Genomic DNA, 17,002 nt, shown 5'->3' with positions numbered 1-17,002 from the left:
CTAGCTCGAGTGCGACAGGCTCGGTTGTTCGGCTAGGCTGCGTCCCTCCCTTCCTTCCATTTTGTATCGGTGCCGCTTGCTTTGCTGGAGGGCTTTACATTTAATACGGCTGTATCTCCCCTCGTTGCCTGCATCCCCTGCTGCTGTAATCTCTCCCTGGCCCACCCCCCCATTGCAATTTGCTCCTGCTTTCGGTTTGCCAACTCGGTTTGAATCTATTCCGGGAGGTTTCCCTTCTGCCAATGTGCCCACGACACACAATGCCAATGTGCCCGTGTCAGTTATGGCAGTCTTTGTACCGAAAGCTAGACAGCACGTTACTATTGCATTTAAAAAAAAAAACCACGGGACTACTGTATACATCAGATTCAACGTTTTCATATTTATTTTAATCAATGCCCATTCATTTATCTCCCGGGTGACTCTCAGCAGTCTCCTGGAGATTTATATCTAGTTCCTGGGCAATCCTGGAGGGTTGGCAACCCTGTCCCATGCGTTTTGTGTTCATTAAAGCTCGGGTGGTGTTTGCAGCTTTGATTGTGGTTGAAGCCAGGCCAAGGGAATAGTCAAGAGAGAAGTGAACGGTGAGCAGCTGTGCCGGGTACAGCGAGCGACGCGACATTTCTGACCTCAGTTATCCTCGGAGGCTTCTGGAGTTCTTTGGAGGCACTTAGGGTTTGTCCAAGTTGTTACCAGTGTTATGGAACGAGATATTCAGCAACAGTGGGTGTGTTTACACATGCACTTTAATGCATATTAGCCTATTTTAATCCGCATTAAAGCATCACAAAAAACTGGGCTCTTTAGCTAATGCACTTTAAAGTAGGCTAATGCATTGGCAACACGTAGTGGGTCTGCCCCTGAGATCAGCCGTGTACCCCCTGGAAGTGCCAGCTGCGAAACTGGAAGTGCCACCGGAAGTGCACTTCCAGCTCGGTGATGAGCTGCTGGGGGACCCCCCCCACACATACTGGTTCCCCCTGGTCGGGGATGGGCTGCTGGGGGATCCCCTGCCCTCCCGTTGCTGATCTGGTGCCCCCCAGACTCGGGAGGCACCAGTCGCCCATGGGCTAATACACATTTTTGTAGTACCCAGGTCCTAGATTTAATGTGCATTACCTAAAGCTCATTAATGAACGTGTAGATGCACCCACCGTTAGTCTGCAATAACTTCCTCTATTAAAATGATTTAATTCTGGAATAATTAGTACCTGATTATTAGGTGTCAAACCCCACGCCTCCAGTGAGAACCAGTGGCCTCGCTTGTAAGTTCAGATCCACGTGAGCGGTCTGATTCCTGGTCACCAGTTGTGACAGTACATGCGGTTTTATGGAAACCAAAGGATTGGAGTGTTTACACCAGGGCTAAATGTAGCTTGCAAGGACAAAAATAAAAAAGGAATCCAAATAAGTTAATTGTTGAGTGCTGATACTTCTGTAAATCCCATCCCCCTATTATCTGAAGCCCTTGAGATATTAGGGGATTTGAAGAAGTGTTATTGCTCCTATTGCATGGAGGGGAAGATGAGGCACGTAGATGGGTGGCAGCACTTGCACAAAGTCGCCCAGTAGTTGTCAAACAAGTGCAGGCATCCTTCATATCCACACACACAGATTTAATTATCAAGGAGAAAAGACGATGGGAAAACGCAGGAAAGGTTGATAGGAGTCATCCCTCTGCCCCCACCCCAACTTGCAAACTCTGATTAATGTAATTAAATCAAAACAGTCTTTGGGCAAGGGCTGCCCTCTATTTGTGTACAGCACCTGGCGCGATAAGACCCTTCTCCTGAATGACACCTCCATCTGCCACCACAATGCAATAGGCAAAGCCGGTATTTCCATGGGGTGGGACATTTCCTGTCGTCCTCTTCTCCGTCACAATTTTGTAGCAGATATCACTGACCATCAACGCACTGTTATCAGCTGTCTATGTACTCACGTGGCTCCCAATGCTACAAGACGCGAGTGCCTTCGAAGGTGAGAGTGATAAGTGTTTATTAGGTTATCAAGCAAATAGCTTTTTCTTTGGACAAGCTTTCTAGACCATTCCCAAACACAAACTACGTAGGATCTATACTTTTTCACTGTGACGCTAAACAGTACACTTATTAAAAAAAAATACATAACCCTAAAATAATCATAATGTATGGCATGCATTACATAATGCACTCCCCAGTGAGCCAGCCCTTTTTTAACGGAGGGGTTATACAGACTGCTCAGCTGTGCAGATCCTCTCCAAATCTCAGTGATTTTATAACTCTACCAATTAGTCCTTTACTTCCATATGTGACTGCTGGGATCAAGGAAGTTGTAATATAATAATATTGCCACGCTGGCCCAGGCATCACCAGAAATGTGTGGGATGCTGCGACAACGTATTGACTAGGACGCGTGCTTGAAATATTCCTTTTAGAGCTGAGCACGTCTATCAAGCTTTTAAACAAAAAACAACACGGGCATTTCTGGGATGACGGTCTCATTTTGTGCATCTTCAGAGCTCTGCGGTAGCTCTACAAAGGGTCTATCCCATGCGAGAGGACGCAATAGAGAAAACTGAAATGAAAGAAATACGTAGGGGCTGCGGAGTTAGGTGAAAAGGTAGAGAGCTGATCGTTGGGTTACATCTGCTGGTCTCTGATTTGTATTTCCCCCCACAGAAGCTGCAGCAGGGAAAGGTGAATGATTGTGGGACGCAGAAGATCTGGATTCTGCTCCTCGCTCTGCTGCAAACTTCTTACATCGGGATAAGAGCAGCGCTCTGTCTTGCAAGGGGTCTGGGAGGAGAGATGCATCCAAATCCATAAGCAGCAGGGTGCAGGTAGCCGGACAAGTGTTTGATATAGAGACCCCAAATCTGGCTTTGCCACCCTCCTGGGGACTCTCAGTGTCCTAGGAGAGAAGGGAAGGCTCTGCAGAGCAGGAATGCACACCTGGCTTTTCCCTTCTGACCTTGGAAAAGTCGCTTCATTTTGCCGGGGCAAATCCTGGCCCTGTTTAAGGGATAGTTCATTCCAGTGGTTCAAAGATTTCAGCCTTTATGCCTCAATTGTCTAGAAAAGGGATTAGAGTATCTACTTGACAAGCCTTCAAGGTATCTACTTTAATGCCTTCGCATTAAATCTTTAAGCACTTTGAGGTCTCCTAATGCACGGCTTTACCTAGCTGCATCTCTTGGCTATTACCTTTTTGATTGATGACGGGGTCCTTGCTTCTCTTGTCATGTCAGCGAGGGTTTTTTTGGTGCCGGATGCAAGGCTGTGGGGCCTAGGCCAGGGAAATTCATAGTATGCCGTCCTTGTGTTGCACGATCCCAGGAGTCCAGGGGCTGGGGGCACAGGGGAAAGCATCACGAGAGCTGCAGTAAGAATACTGGCAATACTGTTAAGCTGCAAGATGGCCAAGAGCCAAACTGCGAGGAGCCCTGCAAAGAAATGAAGACATCTCCTGCAGAGCCCATGAGAAAGCTGAACAGTGGGAGTATGGACAGGAATTTCAACAGACTCCAATCCTTTTTTTTCCCCACCAGGGTCATGCTGCAGCTAGTGACAGGCTCTGCTTTATTTTCATTTGATTCCACGCTATACCCTCCATCCCGTCGTCCCTGCCCGGCCCCATCCCCTTTAGCTTCCAGCTTGTTTGCTCTTCCTGCAGGCTGAGAGCCACAGAGCTCACTGCTGCATGAACAAGGTCAAATTGTTTGCCCGGCTCCTTGAATTCTGCTAACAGCGGCAAGTTACTCATTGACTTGCCCTGGAGAGAAAGCTGTCCTGAATCTTCAGGCAAGACCGTTGCTGCCCCAATAGGTCACCTTTGTCTGCATTCCTGAAGCTGCCAGGCATACAGATAAGGCTGGAGAGGGGTTGCATGGGATCAGCAGCATACTGCTAATGTAAAGGCTGCGGCTTATCCACCCAGGAGATAACTCTGCCCTCCCCAAAACCTCCGACCGCAAGAAGCTGGGAAGTTGCAGGATTTTAGGTGCCTGCGGGGAGCTGGGCCAGCGAGGGGACTGGCCGGGGAGAAGGGGTGCAATGGAGTCTGCGTTCGAGAACGGGACGGAGCGACGACAAACAGCAGCAGGAAACCAGTGTTTGCAGATGTACCAGGAACCTGCTCTGGAAAGCTGTTCACCCACCACTTGTACCCTAGTGTGCACGGGCCAAAAGCAAGATCCAGTTGGTTTGCAAAACCATATCTTGGGCACCTTATTTTTTATATTTTGGAACATTTTTCGTGTCCCAGGTCCAATTAGCCACCCTCCAAAGCCTTATACGGCCTTACTACTGGTGACACCTTAGGGACAGAGACTTTATGGTTTTCAAGCCTTTGTGCTCTGGATGCAGCCAGGCAAAGTGCCTCCTCATTAAAGCAGGGGTTTAGGTTGTAGCCGTGTTGGTCTAAGGATATAGGCAGACACAAGGTTCCTTGGGTGAATTTGATATCTTTTATTAGACCAACACAAATGGTTGGAGAATAGTTATTAAGCAAGCTTTCGGGTTCAAAAATCCAAAGCTTGCTTAATAACTATTCTCCAACCATTTGGGTTGGTCTAATAAAAGATATCAAATTCACCCAAGGAACCTTGTTTGCCTGTCCTCATTAAAGCGGCGGTCGCTTTTGGCAGGGAGGGAGGAGAAGTCCTCAGAGCCGGGCCTGGCTAATATTTGCTCCTGCACAGCCTCTGCTGCTGTATTGAATGAGACTCTGCAGAGGGATCAATAGGGCAAAAGGCTACTCCGGGGTTTCAAAGGCAGGCTTTGTATCCAAAGCCAGCTCTGTGCTACCGCCTTTTGCTGGCTAGCTCCGTCTGTTGGTGCGGGACGAAGTGTGACCCTGGACGGACAGAGGTGTGCAGGCCTAGGCATTAGTAAACAGATGCAATGGTCGGTACGCTTGGCTGTTTTGCATCGTGGGAGCGGGGCAGCTTGTCCTGGATCAGCTGTGTCCGCACTTGGAAGTCTCTGCCGGCCCAGAGCGCTGGGAGCAGGGCCGCAGGGCGCCGCGGTAAAATCATCCCTGCTCTCCAAAGCTTGCAGTCTAAATAGATGTGCGGTGGTGGGGACAAAAAGAAAGGAAACGTTTTCGTGCCCTGTTTATCAGTTGAGAAGCGCAGCTTTACAAAAAACACACTGTTTGCAGACAAATGACCCTTTCAGCGCTCCGAAATGGGCACGCTGAAAGGTCAAAAACTCGTATGTAAGGATCGCGCCCTTTTCCAAGCTCACCTGAGATCTGCATGGTCTTCTCTCACCAACTTCTCACCAGTCCCTTGGCTCTTGGTCTCGTTGAATCATCAAATCCATATTCTTTTTATTTGCTATCCATCTGTTGGATATTTCGTTTTTATTAACCTCGTGATTTCAAGCCTTTTCATGTTCCAGGTCTAGCGCGCTTTTGCTGCTCGGGACTGGCAGGGCTGTAAATATGCTAAGCACTCAGGCGGCAGAGCTCGCTGCCCTCAGGTGGGGAAGGCGCCTGGTAGAAGGATTTTGCGTGGGAAGCACTTGAAACGCACGGGAGCTTTCTAGGAAAGGAGGTGTGGAGCTCAGGTGCTCCCACGATGCAGCCGAAGGCACCTGCCTGAAAGGGCCCTGGGTCACCGGCGGACAGGGTCCTCCGCGGACAGAGCATCTCGCTGCATTGTGAGAGGTGCGCTTTGGACTCGTTAGAAGGGTGTCCTGTACCGGAAAAAGTAAAAACTTCTATTTCTCCCTGGAGCCTATTCAGACACAACATTTCTCCTATAGGAAAATATGATTTTTGTCAAATTCTTTATTGTCCAGCGGGGAGAAATAACCACAACTCATCATTTTGCAATACCAGCTGGTTCTGTTTTGCTCCGAAGGGTTCAGCTCTTTCATTTCAGCATTTCAGACTCAACAGTTTTACTCTCTGAAGCTTTTAGTGTCTCCTGCTCTGATTTAGAAAGGCAAGTCATGTTGAAAAGTCAAAAAATGTGTAAGGATCGAGCATGATCTCAACAAATGCAACTTGTTTAAATGCAAGCAATGCAGCTTTCCCAAGCCAATCTGAGATTTACGGTGTGTTCTTCCACCAACGTCTGTCCGACACGGTTGGTGCTTGGCCTCGTGTAGCAATGCGCCTCGCTTTGCGTCCCCCCTCCCTGACCCCGCTGTAGAGGAGAAGGCAGCCGGAGCGTCTGGCCCGGGAGTGATTCATGCTCTTTATCAAGCGACTCTAATTCAGAAGGATCAGGGTGACAGCTCTTTGCCTTGAGACGCAATCGAGAGATTGGGCGGCAGGATAAAGAAATGGAAATGACCTTCTGGAGGCCTCCTGCCAAGCCTGGCGCAAATCCAGGGTCGGAGGAGCCGGCTAGGACGCGGCCCCGGCAGGGCTCAGCCTCCGCTTTCTCTTGCGACTGCGCCCGCGGAGCTCGTGCCGCTTGGCGCTGCTCCCCTGCGCCCGGGCTCCTCTCCTGGCCCCGGGGCGTCGTGCAAAATGATCCGCCCCGACGCCAGCCCCGGCAGGTCCAGGCAGAGCGCTCACCGCCACGCAGACGCCCCGCACCGCGCCAGCCGCTCCCGTGCTGCCCGCAGGCCCTGCGGACGGCCCAGTGCGCGGCCGCTGCCCCCGCATCGCCCCGTGGGCCAGGCCCACGCGGCATCGCTGGTCCCCGCGTCACCTCGTGCCCCAGCCCCGTACTGCAGCACGGATCCCGTTACTGCACGCACGCCCCAGGCTGTGTGGCACCGTGGAGTCCCACCTGCCCTTCGCCCCCAGGCACAGACCACGGCACCGCTGCCCGCTCCGCCCTGGGCCCCTGGTCGCACCCCTGGTCCCGTGGGATCTCGTGCCCTAGCTCCGTATGACATCACAGATCCCCACATTACCTAAGGCCCCGGCCCCACTTGACATCATGGCTCCCCATATGACCTCATGCCCCAGCCCCATATGACATCATGGCTCCCCATATTACCATAGGCCCCGGCCCCACATGTCATCATGGCTCCCTAGATGACCTCATGCCCCAGCCCCATATGACATCATGGCTCCCCAAATGACCTCATGCCCCAGCCTCATATGACATCACAGACGCTCCATATTACCTTAGGCCCCAGCTCCATATGACATCCCAGTTCCTCATATTACTCCATACCTTAGCCCTGTATGACATCACAGCTCCCCATACGACCTCATGCCCCGGCCCCGTATGACATCACAGTTGGCCATATTACTCCATACCTCAGCCCCACCTGACATCACAGATCCCTGCATAACCTCATGCCCCAGCCCCACCCCACGTCCCGGGTGACGTCACCGCCCCCTCCCCACGCAGCCCTCCCAAGCCCCGCCCCCGGAGGACTACAAGTCCCGGCATGCCGCGCGGCGCCGCCCCGGCAGGGCTTCCGTGGGGCTGGGCCCGGGGCGCGGGCGGCGGCGGAGCGGGCGCGGGCGCGGGCAGGTGAGCGGGTGCGCTGCGCGTGTCGCGCTGCTGCTGCGCGGGTTTTGCGCGGGGCTGGGCTGAAAATCGCGACTTGCCCCATTTTCATAGGGGGGCCTGGGGCAGCCCCTCCGCGTCTCGGCTCACCGGCGTTGCCCCCCCCCCCCAGTGTTGTAAGACCCGAGTTCGAGCGGCTGGACTGAAAATCGCGACTTTCCCCCATTTTCAGCTGTGGGGAGGCGGGCCCTGGCGGGGGGGCAGCCCTTGGGTGCCCGGGGGCAGGGTGCTGGCATTGCCCCCCAGCTTCCAGGGGGGGTTAAGACCCCAGTCCGAGGAGCTGCTCTGAAAATCCCGACTTACCTCCCATTTTCATCCACGAGGCAGCCCCGCTGCCCGTCTGGGGGTGCGCATTGCGCCCCTCTCTGCGGCTCTCGAGGTATTTTCAGACACATCCCAGGGGCAGCTCTGAAAGTCGCGCCTTGCCCCCATTTTCGTACGGGCTCCCTGCGCCCCTGGGCTACGCACAGCGTTCAGCCCTGACCCGACCCCGCGCGGCGGCTCACGGCGAGCGCCTTCCCTGCCTCGGGGTCTCTCCAGCCTTCGCGGGGGAGCCGAAACGCCACGGCCTTTCCTCGCCGCCCGCTCCGCACCCTTGTCCGCTTGCTGCTCTCCTCCAAGCTGGCCACCTCCGTCTGTCCAGGTGTCGCTGCATCGGGCGGAGGCGTGCCGATGGGCACCGTGAGTGGTGCTTGGTCATTATAGTGACCTAAAAAGAGTCATTTTTATTTCAATGGGGAATTTGCAAGATCAGCGACAGTCCCACCTTGCACGGGGGTTGTGCGAGGTGCTCCCCTGCGGTCCCTTCCTCGGACCCAACCCCCCAACCGGTGGTTGCAGGGATGGCCACTTGCAACTGTTGCATTGTTACCAGTTGTTGCACCCAGGGACACTTGCAATTGTTGCACTGGTATCAGTTGTTGCACTGATGGATACTTTTGAAATGAAATAGTTCCCCTCTTTTGATCCCTCCCCAATATCCAGTTGTGGATTTGCTCTGCTGTAAAGAAAACCTGTCTTTATTTTTATTGTAAAAAAAAAAAAAAAGAAGGTCCCAGCCAAACATGGACGAGGGAGCGATCAGCCTTCGTTCGTCCGTGAAGTGACGAGTTTTCTTCGGTGAAGCAAATGGAAACCTAAAATCTGACAGCCGGCGCCTCTTAAATTGGGAGCTCTTCGCCTTTGAGAAATAGGTGCGTCCTCGACTCGTCGCCGGTAGATCTTGCTCGGCTCGGAGGGAGGCGCGAGGCCGAGCTGCGCGTGGTTCGGTCGAGTGAAAAGGATGCGTTGCTTCGTGGAGTTAGCAGGTCGCCCGGTGCTAATCTAGTTATCTCGGTTTCACAAAGCGGGAAATCCTTGGAGGTTTTTAAAGCCCGGCTCGACGTCCCAGCCAAGGCTTTGATGGAGTCGGGGCTGGTCCTGCTCGGAGCAGGGGGTTGGACTAGAAGTGACCCCCTGAGGTCCTTTCCACCCTCGTTTTCTGTGAGTCTCTAGTATCTGGTGTGGGTAGTGGTTGAGCTCTGACCCAGGGCTGGCACCTTTACCCCCGGATGAATCAGGGCTACGTATCTTTTCCTGTGGAAATTACTTCCGATGCTTTCAAATGTTCACTCTGCTCATTTGCATGGAGCAGCCACAGCATGAGGTGCTCTAGCTTTGTGTTTCTTATTTTATTTTTATCTTCATTTCTTTTATTCACTCCTCCCTCGCCCTAGGGATTGTCTGGGTGGGGAAGTTGGGCTAGTTTTGCCGCTATGGGGTGAACTGGTATAACTGCTCGTGCGCGCTTTGACGGCAGTGCAAGAACCCATCTGAGCTTGGAGCCAAACAATTCTGCGTGTGAACGCTCGTACGGAGACCTGTGCGCGGTTATTCAGGAACAGCTAGTATGCTTTTAAGCAGGCAAATTTCACGTAATCCAGATTTAATTATAAAGTGGGGAAAAAGCCTAAAGAGGATTTTTTGGTGTGGTTCAAACTTCTCCCCAGAGGATGCATGTTAAATGTAGAAAAGCACTAATGTCAGGCTGTTTCTATTGTGACATAATGTTGGCATAATTATCTTGGTTTAAATTCCTACCTTGGATTATACCCAAAAAGCCTGTGGGTAAAGAAGACCTTAACATGACTTTTCTCACAAGATTGAAACCATGTAATTTGTCTGCTGTGGGCTAACATGGCTTCAAATGGATCAGCCTGCGTTTTATTGGAGTTTGTTAACGGTAGGCTCACATGTTAGAAAAGATGTACCTTTTTTGGCCTTCATGGTACACTTCATTTATGTGCAAGGTGGAACAGATTGGAGCTCTGGGAAGGGAGGGTAATAACGCGACTATAGATCGGGATTTGGGAGCGGGGGGGGCATCAACATGGACAGGCAAAATGTGATTGCATCTTTGTTTTTGTGCTGATGGCTTGGAAATCTGTGCTTACACAGCCTTCTCCTTCCTTCAGGGAATGGGAAATGTGATTTCCAGTTGAATTTGCTCATCTTGAGAGCTGCATTGATTGCATTTCAACAAGTTGCATTTGCTGAGCTCATGCTCGATTGCTTTAGCTGCATACGTAGGCATTAAATGTATTAAAAATGGCAAATGCTGCCATTTCCAGTTGCCCATTTCAGCAGCGTTGCAGTTGGTTTTCAGGTAAGATGGTCCAAGCGGGGCTCAGGTATGAGACGCTGTCTCGATGATGCTTAGAGAAGACCTGCGCGGTGGTGGATGTTATTCGTACGTCAGTCTGTTGTTCTGATATGAATGGATGCCGAGCGACGTGCACGTGCGAGCGCACGGAGGATGCACTCAGCCATTTCTTTGGAGCAAAGCAGTAATAATGGACTGGGTTGGAATGGGCGGAAAGTGCTGTAAATTAGATAGGAAACTGAATGTGGCTGAGGGGAAAAGTTAAGCTCTTGGCTGTCTATTAATTGGACTGGAGTTGATGGGAGAAGGTGGTTAATTAGGAGGCTCTCCGTATTTTGTGGGAGCGGGGCCCTCATTGCTCGTTGACAAACAGGATGACAGAATCCGTGGCTAGCGGGTGGGCTTGGAAACCAGCATGCTGTATGCTTGGAAACCAGCACTTGCTTGGCTTTGTGTAGAGAGAGAGAAAAGCCCTTTCAGAGCTCTATTTTTATCAGTTAATTAGTGGTGCTTGCTGATTTGTCATTGCTGGGCGATGACTATTTCCAGTTCTTTCCTGCACGGTGGGGTTAGTCCATCGCTGAATGTGCAAACCAGCCGTTGGCACCTTTGCAACTGCTTCTAGTACAGGCGTTCCTCGGTTCCTTCCAGCGCGTGCCCCCGCATCAGCCGCTAGCAAAGTGAGCTCTCGGAGTCCTTTTTGCTTTCTCAAGTGAGGTTTCTGTGGCCTCCGTTTAGCAAAACATGAGTCTGTAAAACCATGTAGACGCAAAAGCGTGCAGGTCTTTCACTCGGAGGATCTCGTTGACTTTTGCTAAGCAGCAGAATTAGGGAGGAGAAACCTCCTAACGCATGGCAAGGAGCTGCTGTGGGGTTTGTGGGCTCCTCCAGTGACCGCCGAGTCCCTCTTCAAAGCAGAGAGGGAAAGTCCGCCAGCGCAGGTGGGAGGTTTGGTGACAGCCCGAGTCAGGAGCTGCTCTTCTCTTGTCTTGCTGATAACTAGCTTTAAAGAACTAGCAGGCTATCTGAGGATACTGCTCTGCGCACAGATTTTTCTATTGCCTTCACTGTTGACCCTCCTTGGATCTCAGGGGTGCTCAGACACCAAGGTGATGGGCACCTTTCAGACCCAGCTGCATCCTTGGTGACAGCGTTGTTTGAATGCCTTCGTGCTATTTCCAAACCACAGTAGAAGACAGCTCATCTGGCATGGTACCAGGCCGATGAACACGCGTCATCTCTCGAAGAAGGGTGTTTGCGCCCGAAAACTTGCAAAGAGCAATTTTTCTGACTGCTTAGTTGGTCTAATAAAAGAGATCTCACGCACCCAAAGAACCTCATCAGCCCATGCTTCATCCCTTAATTGGATGATAAATGAACGAAGCATCCTTTCCAAAGGGATAACTCGTCTAAACGAGTATTTTCTCTTGCTGCCAGTGGTTGCATAGCGTGTTATTACGTAGTTAACCCCGTTGGCTGTCTGCAGTGCTACGGGTGAGGGGGAAAGGGCTGGAACATGGCTTGTTCACTGGATTCTTTTGTGTTTTGTGCCTTTGGCATGCTGCTTTCCAAACACAATGGAGAACCGCTTACCTAACGGCTGCGAGCCACGTCGGAAGTGGAGATGGGCTAGCGGCTATCTATGCAGTGACCAGGCCTTTTGAATGTCAGGGGACAAAGCAACACACCGCAACAAGAGCCTGGGCCCCAGTCGCACTCTCCCAGGTATTTGTACCCGAAAGCTTGCAAAGAAGAGTGTTTCCAACTATTTGAGTTGGTCTAATAAAAGATATCGGATTTGCCCAAAGAACCTCGTCGGCCTGTGTCCTTAGACAGATGCGGCTACAACTTATACTCCCCTAGTGCTTCAGTCTGGGATCCTAGGAATCCTACTTTAGGGTCAGTCGGGATTTTCCTTTATTTATTTTTTGCAAGGGGGCGGGGGAAATGTGGGGAAAATGCCTGTGATGCAAAAGCTGAAGTCAGTTCTCAAGTTGGGCACTTCAGTGTAGCTCAGATGCCCAAGTCACTTTTGCAAATGGGACTCTAACTCCTAATTCACTTTGCATTTGCAAATTTTACCCATGATGTCTGTAGGATTTTTTTTTTTTTTTTTGTCCCAGCATTTTTACCTTGACAAAAGTGCTGATGGAGGTGTCATTTGTATCCCCCGAGAAGTGCCGGTGCTGGTCTGAAGTGGCGTCCCTTGTTTTCCAAATGCACGTAAGCTGTGCCGGTAAAGAACCGTATTGCTGGTACCCGTGCTAGGAGGATTTGCTGAACCGCCAAACCTTTCCTGGCATCGAGTGGCCGCGGTGGGGTTACTCAGGAACACGCGTGGTGGAGAAAAATGTCAGCCTAGGGAAGCGATTGATCTTCCCTGAACTTTTTGGAGAACTTTTAACTGTCTCAAAGCTCTTCTGCTAACGTGATTTGATCGAAAGTGTGGGTGGTGCCCGCGTGTCTTAATTGCTACCCATAAATGTCACTGGTGATACTGGAACTGATTCATCTGGTAGTAGATGTGCTTTCATTTTCAGCTGGGACCTATAACCGGATGATAATTGCTGAAATAAACTGAACAGGCCAACTGGCTCAGGCAGACAGGGTTGGTCTCTGCTGGCACGGCTGTTAGTATAGCCATCTCCTGCGAACACGGTTTAATTAAGTGCTGGATAGGAAAGGGCCTGTTACCCATTTGGGTTCACTTCTGTATACAGGATGTTTGCACGGTGCCGAGAGAGAGGACACGGACCTGAACGTGGAAACAAAACGTGTGTGTGAACAGGTCTGCATGCTAGGTGATGCCGTATGTCTTGAATCGCTGATGCCTCGCGTGGATCTGGCTGTGAACTCGGATTTAAAAGCCTGCTGCTAACCTGGGGTGCCACCCTTTTCTCACCGGTGATACGCCAGGCCCCTGGTTCGGTAGCTGGCGTGGACCAGGCTGGAGCGTGGTAGGATGCGTTGTAAAAAGAAATGTGGCGATGCGTGGGCTCGTGCGTGCAGGCCAGGAATGCCGTTACGAAACCGGGGCGGCTGGCATGCTCCAATGTGATTTCTGAATTCTTCTCCGGTTCACAGTGTGGACCATCAGACTTTGTGTGGACTTGCCAAATGAGCAACGTGCACTGCTCTCTTGGCAGCTCTGCCTTGCAGCAGAGTTTTGAAACGTAGCTGGGGCTTCAGGCTATTGGTTTTCTATCCGCTTTCTCTGCTTTGGGCTGATGTAGCAAGAAAGGCCAGTCCAGGCATGGCTAGTCCTTTTTCAGGAAGTTCATGACTTAAAAACTCAGTGCAGCGCGTGTGGTCAGAAACGGTGGAGCTTGCACTGGTTCTGCAGTTTCGTTGTTGGGTTTCATCTGTCCGAGATGATATCTTTTATTAGGCCAACAAGATTTTTGCAAAAACATTGTCTTTTAATTGCCAGGTTTCCGGCACAAACACCCTTGATGAAGGGTGTTTATGCCCAAAAGCTGGCGATTAAAGACAATTTTTTTGCAAAAATCTTGTTGGTGTAATAAAAGATATCATCTCCACTACAAGTCCTGATTGGTCTAGAGGAAAAGGCAATACGGCTACAACCTGGATATCTGTCCGAGATGCACTTTTGCCAAATATATGGGATAACTAGGATGGAGGGGAAATGGAGAACTGAACTCAGTCACAGGCAGCCTACTGAAGATGGGTTTTGACATCTGAAGGCTGCCGGAGCTATTTTTCCACCTCGTTCAGGGAGCACTGGTGCAGGCGTGTTAGGCTCTCCGGCTTCCCCAAGACTCGCGGATGAGCTCCTACTGAACGCATTGGTGGATTCCTGGATCTTCACGAGTCCATTTGAAATGTGCTTTTAAAGATGTCTTAAAAGCGGGAGGATCTCGGCTCCACACCGACTTTGTGGAAACGGGAGACTCCTCCCTAGCTTGCTCCTGTGACCCTACGGTGAGGGCGAGCGAAACTCGGGGGCATCCGAACCCCAAGACTTTGAGCTTGGGCCTGTGCACACGATGCCCGCCAAAGGCTTTGGAAGTATCTGAAGCCCAGGCTGGGGTGGAGGGTGCTCGCTGGCAGCAGGGCCACATATGGCTCACATATGATTCACATGGATTTGGAATTGGTTTGGCTGATTTGACTTGGGATGCAGGAAGTTTTGTAGTAATGAGACTGGAGATTCAAGTTCATATATGTATATGTATATATGTGTGTGTGTGTGGGTATGTGTATATGTATATGAACTTGAATCTCCAATCTCATTACTGCAAAACTTCATATATTCATACACACATATATATATAATATGAATTGTAGCCTGTTATGTCCCCTGTGCTCTGGGTCAGCAAGCCTGTAAGTCTGTGCTGGGCTGTGTTGCTCGCCGTGTTGTTTGATGTTCCTCGGGTCATTTCTCCCCGAGCCTCGGTTTCCCCTCCCAGGCGGCGTCAGCTCTTCGTAACCTAGGTCTTACTGTTTGTATCCGGGGTGTGCTGATGATTCGAGGCGCTGTGTGATCTCTGCGAGGCCTTTAGGTACCCGCTCGCATCCTGACAGTAAAACATGCGTGTATCCTAGTGAAAGGGATGCTGACTGTTTGAGTGACTAATAATTTTAAATTCCTGTGAAGCTTTGAATGTGTATTCAGCTCTAAAATATTTCTTTCTGTTTTCTAGTATTGGTATTGGGTTGAGGTTTCATGTTTGATTTCTCAACTTCCCTTGCATCTTTCTTTTTGTGTCATGACACATTTTCCTTTTATTGTCTCTGTCTCTGAAGTGGGAGGTATTTTGAATGCTCTCTGTACTCTGATATGAATGTGTTTTATGATTATGCTTTTATTCATAGTGATGTTATGCAAAGTGAGGGGTTAGTTTTTTTTTTTGGTGCTGTCTTACTGCGTTTCAGACCGAAAAGAGAAACCTCCCCCTCCCATTAAGATTTCCCACAATTTTTTTTAAGTTGAGATATATGTAGAGAGAAGAAAGCCTCTGCCATAAGCACTGGTTGTGTTCGCATTTCAGACTGGTAAACTCATGGACCATCTCTTCTTTTGAAGGATTTATTTCGATGCGAGAGCATTAGTCTCTTGGGAGGGGGGAAAACAAAGCTTTTTAAAGTCAGTTTGCTGCCCAGACTGGGAAGCTCTCTGCTGCATGTCTCCCCACTGGGTCGCCTGGCAGTGCCCCGTGTTGAACCTTTAGACGGGCCGACAGCCTGGCAAAATAGAGGTGGAAATTTGGGAGGCAGCAGTTGTGCGCTGTCGCTTTGAGGGAGGCAAAAGGACGGTTGTTGAACACGTTGAAGTAATGATTCAGCGGTAAAGAATCCCGAGTGGTCACATTGATTTATTTTAATTGCATGGAAAAATAATCCCAGTGCAAGCTCGTGCTGGAGCTGCAGACGGACTTCCAGCAAAAACTCAATTAGCGACAGGATTTGAGGATCGTTCGGTTTGCTCGACGCTTGCCCATAACTCGCCTTTGTGGAAAGTCTTAAAAAGCCGGTGCGTTTCGTAGCTCGAGGCAATTCTTTTGCCGGCTGGTGAATCCGGGCTGTTGAGTCCGGCAGGGCAGGAAGAAAAGTAACCTTTCTGTGGACGTGGTACCAAACCCCTTTGAGATGTTGGGCAGGGTATGGTTCCCGGACCGGTAGCAGGACAGGACTCCGCTAGGGAGGAAACGGAAATAGTGAATATCTCGATTTCTTGGGTACAGCTTTCTGAACAGGATAGGCCTTACCTCCCCGTGTCTCAGGTCTGGTGTTTGTATTCTGTATTTGCACTTCGCTTGCCGACCATTTGTTAAAGGGATGCTTTGGAGATTAAAAAAACCCGCAGCCCGGGCGGCGCCAAGGCTGGAAACTTTATTCCTGTTTTGCTGCTACACTTGTGTAGCACGCGCGTGTGATTTTGGACGCCGCTGTTCCTGGGTTTCTTGTGCGACTTGAAAAAGCTAGCCAGGTGCTCGATTTGATTGCATTTCTGCAGGACTGCTCTCCTCCAGCCCCACTGATTTCTTGGCCGCACGCTGCCCGGGGGAGCGTTTGGTTTTTAAGATCGGATAGACACGAAATGTCTCTTGATGGCTGCAAATCTCAGGTATGCCCTTGATCGCCGAGGCGCACCTCCAGTTCGGGTAGCTGATTCATGGCTTGGCACATTTAATCCTAGTTTCTATAGCAGCAGACTCTTTAACAAGCGGGTGGAGTTCGTGGCAGTAGGTATTTCATGCTTTATGGCTCGTGCGTGTGGTGCGGCTTGCTTTTTTTTAACGGTGAAGTTACATCTCAAACCATGTTTATGATGTATGTATTGAACGGAGTTAGATACTGCTGACTTTCGGTAATTAGTGAGCAATCACTTGTTGCGTGGGAATTGCATGTAGTCCTGTTAAGTCTGCATGACGTACAGGTCAGTAAATGGAGCAGGTTTCCTTATGTCCGTGCGACGGGGCAGGACTAGCAGGACTACGTCAGTGCATTTAACTGAATGACTTCTGCAGATCACGCGTTTCTCCAAAGGGTTGGGGTATTTTTTGCTTTCGCTTGCCCCTTTCTCTTTTTCAAGTTCATCCATTTTTAGCATAAGTTTGTAAAGGACACTGCAGAAACATTTGCTGGATCGAGTATTATAGAAAACAGTCCCCGCTTCATGTTGGCGTGAAATATTTGCTATGCGACTGTTTTGCAACCCTCACTTTAGCTCTGATTTTTTTAATGACAGCGGTAAGCGCTTCCACATGTAAAATCAAGATGATCTGATGGGCGAAGTATGTCTTTTGCATATTCAAAACTTGTAGCCTCCGTGCTATGCTGTGTCCCATCAAAAGCCTGGTGCTGTTCCTGATCTCGCGCTGCGCGCCTGCCCGTGGTGTCTCGGTCGGTGCATCTCATCATGTGGGACAAGC

The 17,002-nt window shown here is 50.4% G+C and overlaps 1 protein-coding gene and 1 long non-coding RNA gene across 6 annotated transcripts in view; one reads left to right on the top strand and one right to left on the bottom strand.

Annotated features, from left to right (window-relative positions):
• Window positions 1–1,981: 1,981 nt before the first annotated feature.
• Window positions 1,982–4,502, bottom strand: LOC132251111 (uncharacterized). Its single transcript, XR_009462909.1, has 2 exons — window positions 3,186–4,502; window positions 1,982–2,892 (listed from the first exon to the last, which is right to left on the bottom strand). It is a non-coding gene; the product is annotated as an uncharacterized LOC132251111 (long non-coding RNA).
• Window positions 4,503–7,363: 2,861 nt separating this feature from the next.
• The window catches only part of PHACTR4 (phosphatase and actin regulator 4), an 84,475-nt gene continuing 74,836 nt past the window's right edge, over window positions 7,364–17,002 (top strand). For 2 of the 5 annotated variants that reach the window (XM_059729475.1, XM_059729473.1), the window contains exon 1: window positions 7,366–7,429. The gene's annotated coding sequence lies outside the window, so the exon portion shown is untranslated. Of the gene's footprint in view, window positions 7,430–8,511; window positions 8,659–17,002 lie in introns of those variants that run through there. The other 3 variants (XM_019490245.2, XM_019490240.2, XM_059729478.1) reach the window with 2 other exon arrangements.

Source organism: Alligator mississippiensis, chromosome 6 (assembly GCF_030867095.1).
Source record: "Alligator mississippiensis isolate rAllMis1 chromosome 6, rAllMis1, whole genome shotgun sequence".
Taxonomy (NCBI): domain Eukaryota; kingdom Metazoa; phylum Chordata; order Crocodylia; family Alligatoridae; genus Alligator; species Alligator mississippiensis.
Note: the sequence above shows the minus strand (reverse complement) of the source record. Positions and strands in the feature narration are given on the sequence as shown.